Source organism: Megachile rotundata, chromosome 13 (genome assembly GCF_050947335.1).
Source record: "Megachile rotundata isolate GNS110a chromosome 13, iyMegRotu1, whole genome shotgun sequence".
Taxonomy (NCBI): Eukaryota; Metazoa; Arthropoda; class Insecta; order Hymenoptera; family Megachilidae; genus Megachile; species Megachile rotundata.
Genome location: NC_134995.1, coordinates 9,863,163 through 9,880,227, shown reverse-complemented (window position 1 = coordinate 9,880,227; position 17,065 = coordinate 9,863,163). Strand labels below are relative to the sequence as shown.

Sequence of the window (17,065 nt, the reverse complement as noted above, 5' to 3'; positions counted from 1 at the left end):
TTGGGGAAATTGGGAATTGGGGAAATTGGGAATTGGGGAAATTGGGAATTGGGGAAATTGGGAATTGGGGAAATTGGGAATTGGCAAAATTGGGAATTAAGGAAATTGGGATTTGGGGAAATTTGGAATTGGGGAAATTGGGAATTGGGGAAATTGGGAATTGGGGAAATTTGGAATTGGGGAAATTTGGAATTGGGGAAATTTGGAATTGGGGAAATTTGGAATAGGGGAAATTGAGAATTGGGGAAATTTGGAATTGGGGAAATTGGGAATTGGGAATTGGGGAAATAGGGTTTTGGGGGAATTCGAAATTGGGAAAATTGGGAAACCAAAAAATTAGAAAATTGCAAATTGAAAAACTTCAAAGTTAGGATTCCATAAATATAAAAACTAGGAAACTTTTGAGTTTAGAGAACAGAATTTTAGAAACAGTAGCAGAAAATAACTGTAAGTACATTGTGTCAGTCGCAGCTGCAGCATTGTCTCCAAATACGAGCAGGCAAATTAAAAAGCAATTAAAACCAGTTACCTCGTGCTTATTCGTCAGTATAAAATTATCATTCCGCACATCAACCGTGGCAACAACTTACGATGAGCCCGGGAAAATTATCTCGAAGTATAATTCCAAAAGAGGAAAGTTTCTTCGTTTCTGCAACTCTCAACCAGTATCCAGCCTCGGGATAACTAGTTACGAAAAGATCGTACTGTTTACCACCAACAAAGTGGTACAATTGCTGAAGGAAACAGCAACACAATAGAACAAGCCAGTCACGTATTCTCCTCGCTTTAATATTATACCTTCAGAAACCGAGGTTGTCTACCGTTTCCTGTCGAGATTCGAAGCGTCTCGCAACTTCATTTTACGCAACCGCAATCTCATAACTGCACTGTCACGAACAAAACAGTGGATTCGAGACGGTTTCACGGGCCATTACTTCTGTGTCTCTTAGAACGAAACTTCAAAGAATCGGGCTGTTACGTATGACGATCAATTTTTATTTTTAGACTTTTTTCACACCTTTGTTTTCTGCCGGTCGATGGGTACTCGATATGTTAGGTAGTTTCAAGGTTACTTAGGAAACACATGGGGTTAGTATAGGTTAGGGAAGTTAGGTTAGGATTGCTAAATTTTGCAATTTCCAATTTTCCCAATTTCCAATTTTCGCAATTACAATTTTCCCAATTTCCAATTTTCCCAATTTCCAATTTTCCCAATTTCCAATTTTCCCAATTTCCAATTTTCCCAATTTCCAATTTTCCCAATTTCCAATTTTCCCCATTTCCAATTTTCCCCATTTCCAATTTCCCCAATTCCCAATTTTCTCAATTTCCAATTTTTCCCAATTTCCAATTTTCCCCATTTCCAATTTTCCCGATTTCCAATTTTCCCCATTTCCAATTTTCCCAATTCCCAATTTTCTCAATTTCTAATTTCCCCAATTCCCAATTTTCCCAATTCCCAAACTTCCAATTCTCAATTTTCTCAATTCTCAACTCTACCAATTTCTAAACTTCCCAATTTTCAATTTTCTCCATTCCCAAATTTACCAATTTCTAAATTTCTCAATTCTCAATTTCTCAATTTTCTCAATTTTCTTAATTTTCTCAATTTTCTCAATTTTCTCAATTTTCTCAATTTTCCCAATTGTCCCAATTTTCTCAACTTTCCCAATTGTCCCAATTTTCCCAATTTTCTCGATTTCTTCCATTTTCCCAATTTTCCCATCAAAAATCCACATTGAATATTTAAATTAAAAAAAAAGCTTGCCTACCCTATTTGTTACAACCCCCACTAAAAATGTACAGCCCCACTAAAATTCTACCCCTCCACCAAAAGAGTACAGCGCCCCATTATTTTTCAAGTTTAAACTCCTACCCCAGCCACAGCAAAGATTATTTCGCCATCCAAAAGTCATTTGCTGGCAGTTTACGACATTTCACCGCCATTTCGTTTTAACTCTAGCAACTAGTCGATCGGTCAATTAATCCCTGGGTAACCAGGACTCCCGGTATCATCATCGAAAAAGAGACTTTTTGATACCTAAAGCTGGTAATCTCATTACGGTTAATGGCCGATTTAAACGACGAAACTTTCTGGCCGCGATTCTTTCGGGATCTTGATAAGTGGCTCGACTGGATTGAAACGTAGGCCACGCATAGAAACTACCCTTATTAGCTCGTGCATAGATTCTGCTACGTACTGTGTATGTACGTATGGGACAATTGGAGAGATCTATAGCGAAATGTTAGATTATTGTATGGAAATAAGGATTGTTTCGATACCGAGCATGTTTTAATGGATTAAATTTAGAAATTTAAATTTGAAAATATGTAAAAATGTAAAAATGTAAAAATCTAGCAATCTAACAATTTAAGAATCTAATAGCCTAACAAATCTAACAATCTAACAATGTAACAATCTAACAATCTAACAATCTAACAATCTAACAATCTAACAATCTAACAATCTAACAATCTAACAATTTAACAATCTAACACCCTAACAACCTAATAATCTAACTGTCTAACAATCTAACACTATAACAACCCATCAACCTAACACTCTAACAACCTAACACCCTACCCCTAACTACCTAACCACCTAATCCCCTAACCCTCTAACCCCCTAACCATCTAACCCCCTAATCACCTAACCCCCCAACCACCTAACCCCCTAACCCTCTAACCTCCTAACCCGCTAACCCCCTAACCACCTAATCGCCTAATCACCAAACCCCTAACCACCTAACCGCCCGACCACCTAACCACCTAACCATCTAACCACCTAACCGCCTAACAACATAATATCCTCACAATCTAAGAATTTAAACACCTAAAAATCTAACAATTTAAAAATCTAAAAATCTAAAAATCTAAAAATCTAAAAATCTAAAAATCTAAAAATCTAAAAATCTAAAAATCTAAAAATCTAAAAATCTAAAAATCTAAAAATCTGAAAAACCAAAAATTTTAAAATACCTGTTTAATCTTTTCAATCGAATCGCATCCGAAATCAAGCTTGAATGTACACGAAAACGGTAATTAAAAAGTGGCGGTATTAATTGCTCGCATTGCAGCCGACAAATTTATATTTCAGCCCCAGTTCCGTACGCGATCTCAAATCATAATCAGATTTTAATTAAGCTTGCAGGACAAGCGTTAAAAGTTCATTAGTTAACGATCATGGCAATCAGGCGTGTAAACAGTTTCGATGTACAATGGACGGTCTCGTTCGAGGTGGTCTGTTATTCCGCGTAATTTTAAAATCAGATTGAACAGCTTCGTTCTTCAATTAAAACATTGTAATTTGTGGATAGCGTTGATCGGGTGAACGCGTAACTGCCTATCGAAACACTTGCGCGCCGCGACAATTGGTTTAATTCGTACGTGCATTGGATCATTGTTAATAAATCCGAACAACAATGAATTGTTGCTCGATCAAGTTAACCGATTCGATCTGGTGCGACGAATAATTGCAATATGCAAAATTATACTTTGCATATGGCGGTTTTGATAACAAGCTTTTACGTTCGTCCTAAATTTTTAAATTCAGAGTTTGTTTAATTGCTTAGTGGTTACTCAAAATTTTATTTTTTTGTTTTTGATTTGTTAAGGCATGGCAGTTTTTATGGCAGATGGCAAATTTTTGAAATTTATAAACTTTCAAAATCAGAAGATTTTTTGAAGTTATGGATTTTGAAACTTCTGAATACCCAAATCCCTAGATTTCCAAATACCAAATTCTCAAATTTCTACACCCCAAAATTCCTAGATATACAAATTCCCAATTTCTCAAACTTTTGCATCTTCAAAATCCCTAGATTTCCAAATACCAAATTCTCAAATTTCTACACCACAAAATCCCTAGATATACAAATTCCCAATTTCTCAAACTTTTGCATCTTCAAAATTCCTAGATTTCCAAAATCCTCAAATTTCTACACTTTCAAAATCCCTAGATCACCAAATACCATAATACTCAAAATCCCTAGATTTTCAAATACCAAAATCCTCAAATTCCAACACCTCAAAAATCCTTACATATCCAAATACAGAATTTCTAAAATTTTTACTCCTCCAAAATCCCTAGATTGTCAAATACCAGAATTCTCAAATTTGTACACCTCCAAAATCCCTAGATATCCAAATATCAAAATCCTCCAATCTCTACGCCTCCAAAATCCCTAGATCTCCAAATACCAAATTTCTAAAATTTCTACACCCCCAAAATCCCTAGATCTCCCCAAATACCAAAATCCCCGAATTTCTACACCCCCAAAATCCCTAAATTCCAAAATACCGTAATCCTCAAAATTCCTAGATCTCCAAATATCAAAATCCTCAAATTTCAACACCCCCAAAATCCCTAGATATCCAAATACCAAAATCCTCCAATTTCTACGCCTCCAAAATCCCTAGATATCCAAATACCAAATTTCTAAAATTTCTACACCCCCAAAATCCCTAGATCTCCAAATACCAAAATCCCCGAATTTCTACACCCCCAAAATCCCTAGATATCCAAATACCAAAATCCTCCAATTTCAACACCCCCAAAATCCCTAGATATCCAAATACCAAAATCCTCCAATTTCTACGCCTCCAAAATCCCTAGATCTCCAAATACCAAATTTCTAAAATTTCTACACCCCCAAAATCCCTAGATCTCCAAATACCAAAATCCCCGAACTTCTATACCCCCAAAATCCCTAGATATCCAAATACCAAAATCCTCCAATTTCTACGCCTTCAAAATCCCTAGATATCCAAATACCGAAATCCTCCAATTTCTACGCCTCCAAAATCCCTAGATATCCAAATTTCCAAGCCCCCAAATCTCTAAATTTCCATATCCCTAGTTTCCCAAATTCTCAAGTCCACAAATTACTGTGACCTTAAAATCCCTAGATTCCCAAATTTCCGAGCACCCAAATCTCTAAATTTCCATATCTCTGGTTTCCCAAATTCTCAAGTCCACAAATTACTGTGACCTTAATATCCCTAGATCTTAAAACACCAAGTCCTCAAATACATCCCTCCAAAAATCCCAACATCCCCCAAAAATCCCAACATCCCCTAAAAATCCCAAAGTCCCCAATTTTCTCACCTATCCCCAAATTTTCAGACCATCAAGAAATTAGAACAATACAAGACATGTGAAAATTCCCTTTGTTTATTTTTGCCCCTAGAATAGCACGCACTGACTATAACCAACCTTCACATCTCCTCAAAGTGACCTTGAAACTCGTCTATGTCCAGTTACCTCGAAAGAAACAAATGAACCGAACGAACGGCATTCGAGTTCCCACGCAGTAATTGCCGGCAAGAAATTTCCTTTAAGTTTCATTAACTTTCCACGTCGTCGGGGATATTCGCGAGTGAAACTCGTAACGACTGGCCAAGTTGTTTACGAGGCCGTGAAGCAGACGGACGTGTCGGTGGAAAGTTTCGTTCAGTCACTCGGTTCCTGAAGGAAGAAGATTCACCTTAACTCGCGAAAAACTTTGCCAGTTTAAGTACTTCCCTGTATCGGATGTCTCTACGGGAATACGTAACAAACGAGAAAGATTGCGTGCAACGATGGCTGGCATACAAACCTGCCCATTTTTTCAATCGTTTATTTAGAATATTTGGCAGGAGTATTTGGGCTGCTTGTGGATTTAGTGTCTGACTATAATTTCACTTCTTGTGGAATGGATTTATGATCGTATAGTAAGCTACGACTACAGAATTATGGTTGTTATGAAAAAATGAGTAGTTGGGTGAAATATGATACATTGATAGTTTAAGTGGTTTTGGAAATAATGTTTGGAGTAAAATTCAGAATGTTAACTAGCTTTATTCAAAGAACGCTAACTAGTAGCACTGTTGGGCTATTGCTTTTGGAGGTAACGTTGTTTCACTCGAGTTGGCTTTGCTTATTTTGGAATTAGGTGGTCGGTTTAATAGGCGCTTGATTAATTCACGATTTTGGGGCTTTGGTGCAAAATGGGTGTACGAGTAGGGATTTTAGCTCGTATCATTATTGCTAAACTTGTTTATTGTCGTTATTTGTTATTATCTATTAATTGTTATTTTATACAAATTCATTATTTCATAATTTATCAATAGTGATTCTTGCAAGTATTAATAATAAATTGCACATGTAATATATGAGTAACATATGCTAACATGTGTAAGTAACATATGTAATTAACATATGTAAGTCACATGTGTTAACATATGCAAGTCACATATGTTAACATATGTAAGTCACATATGTTAATATATATAAGTCACATATGTTAATATATGTAAGTCACAAATGTTAATATGTGTAAGTCTCATATGTTAATATATGCAAGTCACATATGTTAACAAATGTAAGTAACATATGTAAGTCATATATGAAAGGAACATATGTAAGTCACACATATAAGTAACGTATATAAGTGACATATGTAAGTAACATATGTAAGTAACATATGTAAGTCATATATAGAAGGAACGTATGTAAGTAGCATATGTAAGTCACATATGTAAGTAGTATATGTAAGTCACATATGTAAGTAACATATGCAAGTCACATATGTAAGTAACATGTGTAAGTCACATATGTAAGTAATATATATATATAAGTCACATATGTAAGTAACATATGTAAGTCATATATAGAAGGAACGTATGTAAGTAACATATGTAAGTAACATATGTAAGTCACATATGTAAGTAACATGTGTAAGTCACATATGTAAGTAACATGTGTAAGTCACATATGTAAGTAACATGTGTAAGTCACATATGTAAGTAACATGTGTAAGTTACATATGTCAACATATGTAACATCCAGTAAACCAAATAAAATTCACATAAAATACATAAATATTCATACGAACAAATCCGACTAACAATATTCCATGCAATTAATAACTGCATATGGTAATTTCATTTGAAAGGCAATTGAACGTGAAACCATTAATTAATAAGCAGGGTTTCGACGAAATTACTTTCGCGATAGTGAACCGGCAACTCGTTCCTCGATCGCGGCAACTTCACCAATATATACATGATATTCGGAAAATTGCAATATATTCATCGATAAACAACGTTACACAATATACAGAGGAAAATAGACGAGATGGAAGGTTACATCAACGCGAGCTAATTTATTTACGCTAGCAAGCTCACGGCCCCAATCTCCTCGAAATTCGGCAATTAACGGGAAAATTGCGATGGCGGTTCCTTGGTGGTCCAAGATGAAAATATCGTTCGCTGCCTCCTTAATCGAGGATCTTCCTTATTTCTCGATAATTTCATCGGGGAACCTCTATATAGCTCTATATGATCAATTTTCTATATGTGCTCATACATACGTGTATGTGGTTCTATATGTGTTCTTAGCGAGACAAAATTGAAATACACTTTCAAAAAATAATTGAAGATGTCAAGATACAAGTGGAACAGCAAATGAACAAGTCAGGACATTAAAGAAGAATGCGTTCTCATAACGCATCCATTTATCAACCAGCTCCAAATTGCCGAAAGAACGTCTTCTGATAAGAAATCGAATCTCGACCGATACCGGACGCTCCCAAGTAATTAGCAGGGTCTGGCTTCCGGAAAGTTGAAAATAGTACGCCAGTCTGAATTACCCACTTTAATCAATACGGGTGCAAACAGCCCCGGGACTTTCCGTACTTGTACCATATTTCCTCTCTATCTTGAGGATCCTAACGTGTTATCAAGAGGCGATAAGCTAGCGGGCCTCCTCGTTAGAATTTTAATCGTAACTCGCCGAGTTTCGTAGGACAGACCCCCGTTGCCCGTTTCGGCAATTTACGACGGTTAGAGCGTTTTACGACTCGTTAGAGCGTCATCGACGAGTTTCTACGACGAGCCCCTTTCAAAAGTTACTTCATCTCTTGCCTATGTTATAGTCGTCTGTCCGTCGAACAACGATTTTATGACCTGGCTTCAAGGGGTATGGCCTTCAAAGGCATCGTGAAGATTCCTTGAACGAATATAATAACGTTATTATATATTATAAAGTAAAGTAGTAAAGTTAGTAGTATATTAGTGAAGTTATTTTTAAAATCATAAGGAGACTTCATGATTGTGTTACTGGTCTTGATATAACTTTTTTTGATATGTCTGAAGTACAGATTAGACGATTCTTATTAGTTAATTTTTGTCAACGTTTGATATTTAGAAGGATGTTTCTTCGTTTTCAAGAAATAATCAATTATATTAAATAATGTATTAAACGACGTGGGGTACCTCCGTCTTAGATAGGAGAGTCAGTCGGGCGCAGCTATTATGACCGGTTGTTTCATGCAACTGAACCCAAAGCTGCGCGTGCACTGAACATAGCAGCTGCGCGCGCACTGAGCATAGTAGCTGCGCGCGTACCGATTATATAGGCTGCGCGCGCACTGAGCATAGTAGCTGCGCGCGCAACGATCACAGTAGCTGCGCGCGGACCCGTCATAGTAGCTGCGCGCGGACCCGTCATAGTAGCTGCGCGTGCACCGATCATACAAGCTGCACACGCAACGATCACAGTAACTACGCGCGCATCGATCATAATAGCTGCGCGCACACCGTCCATGATAGCTAATATTTTAATTAAAGCAAAATCACACATGGTGACGTCCAAAAGTGATCGATTTCTCGTGGAATGACCCATTCACAAAGATGTTTCTTATTTTTTGTATAATATACATAATATCTACACACCCTATTTTTATCATCCCTATTAATTTTTATTTTCTAAACAATTTTTTGACGTCCCTTAACAAACCAGTCCCTTAACAAAGTAACCTTTAACCTATCAAACCCGGCGCAAAGCAACACTAAATTCAAAGAACCGACCAAAAAAGTTTGTCATCGACAATCTGTACTCCAACGTCGTTTCTCCAATGCCCGTTTGATTAAAACTCGCTTACAAGGTAGAAATTACGTTTTAATTATACATGGTTAATCAGCGGCTGTCCCGGCACATGGTCTGTTTACCGTTTAATGGACGTGCATAATCTACGCGCGAATTTTGCACGAAGTTGAAGCAAGCGGTTCCACGGGGACCATGCACTTGATCAAAATAAAAAGACGTAGATTTTTCAACCGCACGTTTTTCCCTCTTTCTTTCTTGTCACGGAATCCTCGCAGGTTCGTCGTTGACGCAGGATGATGGATCGAGCGAAATGGAATCGTGACGTTTGCCGCGCATTACAACACAGAGGACCGGCGCATTTTTCTTCTTGTCGGGGTCTTTATTCGATCGGGGATCACTACGGTGAAATATCATCGGAACGTGGATGTAATCAGCGAGCCGCGACGATGAAGCGTTGTCGCGGTTTAGATCGAGTCGATGGAATTGAATATCGATCGATGCATCGTGGATCAAACGGCTTCGCTGTGTCGAGGGTGTATCGAGGTTCGCTTTCGGTGGGGAATATGAAGATGGGAGATGATTTCTGGGGGAGATTTAGTGGGAGATGGGGGAAAAATTATTGTGGATGAGGATTTGGGGATTTGAGGAGGATTTGTGGATATTTTGGGGTGGACACTAGGGAAGTTGGGAATTTGGGGATTTGGGGATTTGGAGATTCGGGATCTTGGGAATTTGGAGATTTGGAAATTTGGAACCTTGGGAATTTGAGGATTTGAAAATTTGGAAGTTTGAGAATTTGGACCCTTGGGAATTTGGGAGCTTTGGAAATTTGTAAGCTTGGGAATTTGGAAGCTTGGGAATTTGGAAGCTTGGGAATTTGGAAGATTGGGAATTTGGAAGCTTGGGAATTTGAACCCTTGGGAATTTTGAAGCTTGAGAATTTGAACCCTTGGGAATTTGGAAGCTTGGGAATTTGGAACTTTGGGAATTTGGACCCTTGGGAATTTGGGAGCTTTGGAAATTCGGAAGCTTGGGACTTTGAACCCTTGGGAATTTGGAAGCTTGGGAATTTGGAACTTTGGGAATTTGAACCCTTGGAAAATTGAAACCTTGGAAATTTAAAACCTTGGAAATTTAAAACCTTGGAAATTTGAAACCTTGATAATTCGAAACCTTGAGAATTTGAAACCTTGAAAACTCACAAACCTCACAATTCACAACCCCAAAAATCTCACATACGACATAATTTAAACGTAACACCAAAATGTTCAAAAGCTTCATGCTGTAAATAAGCGTTCAAATTATCCTTGATCGAAAGAAGCGTAACAATGCATGTCCACATGTTAGTGCGCTTCGATAACACGGTTTACGGTAAGCCAGCTGCCGAACACCGATTTTGCTATCTGTCGTCTAATCTCCGTCTAACTAATCTCTTTGGTTATCAGCTTCCATTATGGTTGGCCGGCTTCTCGACGGATTTCGACCACCTCGGATTAACCTTGCGTCGAAATCTGCTTCGACTGGACCACGTATTGGGGGTTGAAAGGGGCCGCCACTTTGGATCGTACGAAAATACACTGGGTGCTAAGAAGTGGACCATTTTGGGAGCTCATTGTGGAAGCTTTACCAACTACTGTACTATTCAATACTCTTGTATTAAGTTACTGGGTATTAGATTTGAAATTTAATAGCGCGTTATTTTGATGTTTATTGTAGTCAGAATTTATGTGTGTGCTAACTTAATGCATTTCGAATGAAGAATTTATGTATGTTCACTTGCTGTGTACCAAATTGACGATTTATAAAATTGTTAACACTTGTTGGATGATAAATTAGCAATTGAAAAAATTGTTAACACTTGTTGAATGTCAATTTAGAAATTTATAAAATTGTTAACACTTGTTGGGTGTCAAATAAAAAATTTATAAAATTGTTAACACTTGTTGGACGTCAAATTAAAAATTTATATAAATGTTAACACTTGTTGGATGTCAAATAAAAAATTTATATAAATGTTAACACTTGTTGGACGTCAAATAAAAAATTGATAAAATTGTTAACACTTGTTGGATGTCAAGTTAAAAACTTATAAAAATGTTTACACTTGTTGGATGTCAAATTAAAAATTCATAAAATTGTTAACACTTGTTGGACGTCAAATTAAAAATTTATAAAAATGTTAACATTTGTTGGATGTCAACTTAGAAATTTATAAAAATGTTAACACTTGTTGGACGTCAAATTAAAAATTGATAAAATCGTTAACACTTGTTGGATGTCAAGTTAAAAATTTACATAAATGTTAACACTTGTTGTATGTCAAATTAAAAATTGATAAACTTGTTAACACTTGTTGGACGTCAAATAAAAAATTGAGAAAATTGTTAACACTTGTTGGACGTCAAATTAAAAATTTATAAAATTGTTAACGTTTACTGTGTGTCAAATTAAGAATTTATAAAATTGTTAACACTTGACTTAGAGATTCAGAAACATTTATACCTAGAATTTTTCAAACTATACTAGCAATGCATCGAAAATTGATCTCAATCCAAAATTTAACAACCACCTCAATGAAACCATAAAGAACCTTGTTAACATCTAAAAATTGTTAACATCCAAATTGTTAATATCTAAAAAGTAACACACAGATAAAATTATATAATGATTGTCCTACACATTGATCAACAATGTCCCTACTTCAACTGCACTAATTAAACGATCCGATCAAAGTAAATGAGCAATTACCTGGAAACAAATACGTTTCTTTCGATATTAAATTATGCGAAATAATTGCAAACGTTCCGAACGTACCACTCGCATTTGTCCTTTTACTTTACGCTTCACTATCGAATACGCTGATGTCGGGAAATATCTGCTAATTTGACGTGTATGAATGTGAAAAATACGAGAACAAATGTACACCGTGTGTAGCAGAATGATGAACGGCTTTTTGTTTTCCTCGGTTTTGTCCCAGGAGAAAAAAACTTTCGTTATTTCCAGGGAAACTCAATATTAATAACAGCCCGTTTGTTCTCTACATTTTTGTTTCTGCTCTAAAAATATCGTGATGGGGAACACGAAAATTTATTTAAACTGTCGGAAAATTATTTGATCGAATATTCGGCTATGATCTAGTTTTAAATGATCGTTCGATTTATGATTGAAATGTTAAACCATTTTTAGGAATTATTTTTTTGAAATAAATTCGGGATAAATCGGTTTAGAGGCGTTTGTGGATATTTATATTAGAGGGAATTATGTTTAGGACTGTTTTTATATGGTAAAGAATTTTGTGAAATATTTTGTAATTAATAAAATTGAAATTATTAGGTTAGGTTACACTATTAAGTTGTTAGGTGATTAAATGGAATTGTTATCAAATTATTAAATTATCAAAGTGTCAAGTGGTCAAATTATTAAATTATCAAATTGTTAAATTGCCAAATTGTGAAATTGTCAAATCGTCAAATTATCAAATCATTAAATTATCAAATGACCAAGTCCTCAAATGATGAAATACTCAAATTACCAAGTACTTAAATGACTATGTTCTCAAGTGACCAAATTCTCAAATTACCAACTTCTCAGATTACCAAGTACTCAAATGACTATGTTCTCAAGTGACCAACTTCTCAAATTACCAAGCACTCAAATGACCATGTTCTCAAATTACCAACTTCTCAAGTTACCAACTTCTCAAATGACTACGTTCTCAAGTGACTAAATTCTCAAATTACAAACTTCTCAAATTACCAAGCACTCAAGTGACTATGTTCTCAAGTGACCACATTCTCAAATTACCAAGCACTCAAATGACCATGTTCTCAAATTTCCAACTTCTCAAGTTACCAACTTCTCAAGTTACCAACTTCTCAAGTGACCAAATTCTCAAATTACAAACTTCTCAAATTACCAAGCACTCAAATGACTATGTTCTCAAGTGACCACATTCTCAAATTACCAAGCATTCAAATGACCATGTTCTCAAATTACCAACTTCTCAAGTTACCAACTTCTCAAATGACTATGTGCTCAAGTGACCAAATTCTCAAATTACCAAGCACTCAAATGACTATGTTCTCAAGTGACCACATTCTCAAATTACCAAGCACTCAAATGACCATGTTCTCAAATTACCAACTTCTCAAGTTACCAACTTCTCAAGTGACCAAATTCTCAAGTGACCAAATTCTCAAATTACAAACTTCTCAAATTACCAAGCACTCAAATGACTATGTTCTCAAGTGACCACATTCTCAAATTACCAAGCATTCAAATGACCATGTTCTCAAATTACCAACTTCTCAAGTTACCAACTTCTCAAATGACTACGTTCTCAAGTGACCAAATTCTCAAATTACCAAATACTCAAGTGAGCAACTTCTCAAATGACTATGTTCTGAAGTGACCAAATTCTCAAATTACCAAGTACTCAAGTGACCAACTTCTCAAATTACCAATTTCTCAAATTACCAACTTCTCAAATTACCAAATTCCCATCTTCTCTCCTTCTCAAATAACCAAACTCTCCACTGACCTTTCAAATCTCAACACCACAAATTCCCAACTCCTCAAATTCCCCAGCTGTTCCAAACTACATCTCCAATTCGTCAAACCCAAAAAAATGGACGCCTCACATTTTCAACCCTAACACAAACACATTAATCCTTCCTCTCAAATATCATTCCAAACCAAACCAAAACACAATAAAATAATTTCCATAAAAGTCTCCACAAACTCCAGAAAGACTTTATCAAATTAAATATCGTGTTAAGTGAATAAAATATTCTCCAAGAATAGTATTAAGCTGTCACAGTGAAGTGACTCGAAACATTTCTCGTTTGCTTTAGAATTTCCATGTTAATTGTCTTTGTAAGAATGACGGAATTAGCTGATCAAAGCTAATAGATGAAAATGCTATTAACTGAATAGAGTGTCGCGAAATTACGGCAAATTACACGTTTAATGCCGTCTCGTTCTCGTCGCTTGTTTGAAAACGCGTTCTCACACGTGAATGGGCGCATTCGCTCGTAGCTGTTCTCTTTCAGGGATATTCTATCGTTGAATATGCTTTAGAGACTTCGCGCTATCGTTATATAAATCTATACAATTCCATAAATTGAATAACTTTCAATTATCTCGGAGTTGAAAACTGTTCTAACACCTCTTTGAGAATGGATCTTTAATTTAAATACTCCTTTCTGGGGCTTTTTATTTTATATCTTTTCTGGTATTATTGTAATTTTTATTCTTTGGCTTTGTTGTATTTTTTAGTGCTCTTTATTGTTCTAATTTTTGTATTCTTGCAATTATTATTTATTATTGTAATTTTTTTTCTCATTTTTTAATATTTCTGTTTGTTGTGATTTTTGTATTCTTGCAATTTTTATTTTTTTTTATTGCAATTTTTTTTTTCATTTTTGCAATGTTTATTATTCTTTATTCTTGTAATCTTTCTATTCTTGCAATTTTTATTTTCTTTCATTCTTGTAATGTTTATTTTTCTTTATTGCTAGAATCTTTGTATTATTGCAATTATTATTTTTTATTATTGCAATTTTTATTTTTTTTCATTTTTTAATATTTCTGTTTATTGTTGTGATTTTTGTATTTTTGCAATTTTTATTTTTTTTTATTGCAATTTTTATTCCTTTTCATTTTTGCAATGTTTATTATTCTTTATTCTTGTAATCTTTCTATTCTTGCAATTTTTATTTTCTTTCATTCTTGTAATGTTTATTTTTCTTTATTGCTAGAATCTTTGTATTATTGCAATTATTATTTTTTATTATTGCAATTTTTATTTTTTTTCATTTTTTAATATTTCTCTGTATTGCTGTAATTTTTGTATACTTGCAATTTTTTTTTTAAATATTATAATTGTTTCTTCCATTTTTTTTGTTTACCAGCCTTTTCTGTTTTAATTTACATTTCCTTATTGTTATAATAAATTCAAATTCCTAACCAATATCATCTTCATCACATTTATTATTAATTAAAAATCCAAGTAATTTGTTGAGAATTTTTATCTTCATTTCCATCGAGCGTTCAATTATCTGTTCTCCTTTAATCTGACAGCTAAACTCGCCACACATCCGCACACTTCACACGAAAAAAGCAAAAAATTGAGGAACGAATATATCACGCTCTATTATTGATTGAAGTGGAGTTTACTTTGATCAAATATTATTATTTGCCGAATTTTAACACGTCGAGTGTCGAAATCATTTTCTACATATTAAATCGATAACGTAAAATAACATTTATTCGTGTGCCACTTCGTTTTTATGAAAATGGAATTCTATCATTCAATATTGGGTTCAAATGAAAATTTTTTCCAAGACAAATTTGACGGAGGTATACTATATCTTGTAATTAATAAAAAATATTTTGTTAATAAAAAATCATCAATGCAAAATTAATATTGGGTTCAGATTAAAATTTTTTCCAAGACAAATTTGACAGAGGTATACTATATCTTGTAATTAATAAAAAATATTTTGTTAATAAAAAATCATCAATGCAAAATTAATATTGGGTTCAAATACAAATTTTTTTCAACATAAATTTGACAGAGGTATACTATATCTCGTAATTAATAAAAAATTTTTGTTAATAAAAAATCATCAATGCAAAATTAATATTGGGTTCAAATCAAAATTTTTTCCAACATAAATTTGACAGAGGTATACTATATCTTGAAATTAATAAAAAATATTTTGTTAATAAAAAATCATCAATGCAAAATTAATATTGGGTTCAAATAAAAATTTTTTCCAACATAAATTTGACGGAGGTGTACTATATCTTGTAGTTAATAAAAAATATTTAAATGAAACTAAAATATACTTAAATACAAAAAATAATATATTTAAATAAATCTTTAGATAAAATTATTTTTATAAAATTTTGAATAGTGTTTGCATTAAAATGCAATTGCTAATTCTATGTCCTAATCAATATCTCTCTAATCCTAACAAAAACGTAAGCAAATAAAAAATAATAACAAGTAAAAAATAGTCTTCAACCGCACGTCAGATGCATTTATATAAATTTCCCGTTTTTCGAGAAAGGCTAAGTCTTCCCTCCTCGAAAAAGCAACTCCTCATGTGTACGCAGACGTGAAAAAAAACGAAGGGCAGAAACAATTGTATATTTCAAAATTACAGAGGGAAGTCTGGCAAGAATTATGCCTCTGTTATATGTAACACACGTAAGCCGGCGTACACACGTGAGCGAAATAAAAAATTCGCCGGCCAGCATGTTTAAAGGGCGCGTCAGCTACTCGTATTCGTGAAACGGTTTACTAACGAACCATGCTTTCGGCCTATACAACATTCGCTGTTTAGAACACTTTTTCCTGCTACTTGCTAATCCACAACCCGAATTTATGTTGCTGCGAGTGAAATACGATTAGTTTTGAAAATGTTGAGTATATGGAAAGTGTGGGGGGTTGTTGTATGTAAAATAATTTGGGGAAATTGTGGACTTAAGGGGACTAAGAGGTATTATGGTATTTGGTGTATTTTGTTTGTGTATTCAGATGACGAGATTATGGTATTTTTGCAGAAAGTTTTACGTTGATAAATTTTTGAGGAACTATGTGTAGAATTTCTAGATCCCCAAATTCCTGGATAGCAAGTTTATAAATCACTAACTTTCTAGATGACGATATTTATGAATCCACGAATTTCTAGATGACGATGTTTCTAAATCCTCAAATTTCAAGATTCCAAATTTCTACACCCTCAAATCTTTAGATCCCTCGGATTCTTACGCCCCCAAATTTCGACGCCCCAAAATTCCTAAATCCTAAATTTCGACGGCCCCGAATTCCTAAATCCTAAATTTTTGCACCCCCAAATTTTGACGCCCCCAAATTCCCAGATCCAAAATTTCTACGTCTCCAAATTCCTACATCCCTAAATTTCGACGCTCCCAAATTTCAAGATTCTAAATTTCGACGCCCCCAAATTTCGACGCTCCCAAAATCCAAGATCCCAAATTTCGACGCTCCCAAATCCCAAGATCCCAAATTTCGACGCTCCCAAATTCCAAGATTCCAAATTTCGACGCCCCCAAATTTCGACGCTCCCAAAATCCAAGATCCCAAATTTCGACGCTCCCAAATTCCAAGATTCCAAATTTCGACGCCCCCAAATTTCGACGCTCCCAAATTCCAAGATCCCAAAT

General features: G+C 34.8%; 1 protein-coding gene across 2 annotated transcripts in view; it reads right to left on the bottom strand.

Moving 5' to 3' along the window:
- The window catches only part of Sol1, a 718,219-nt gene that overhangs the window by 465,147 nt on the left and 236,007 nt on the right, over positions 1 to 17,065 (bottom strand). The window lies entirely within an intron of this gene.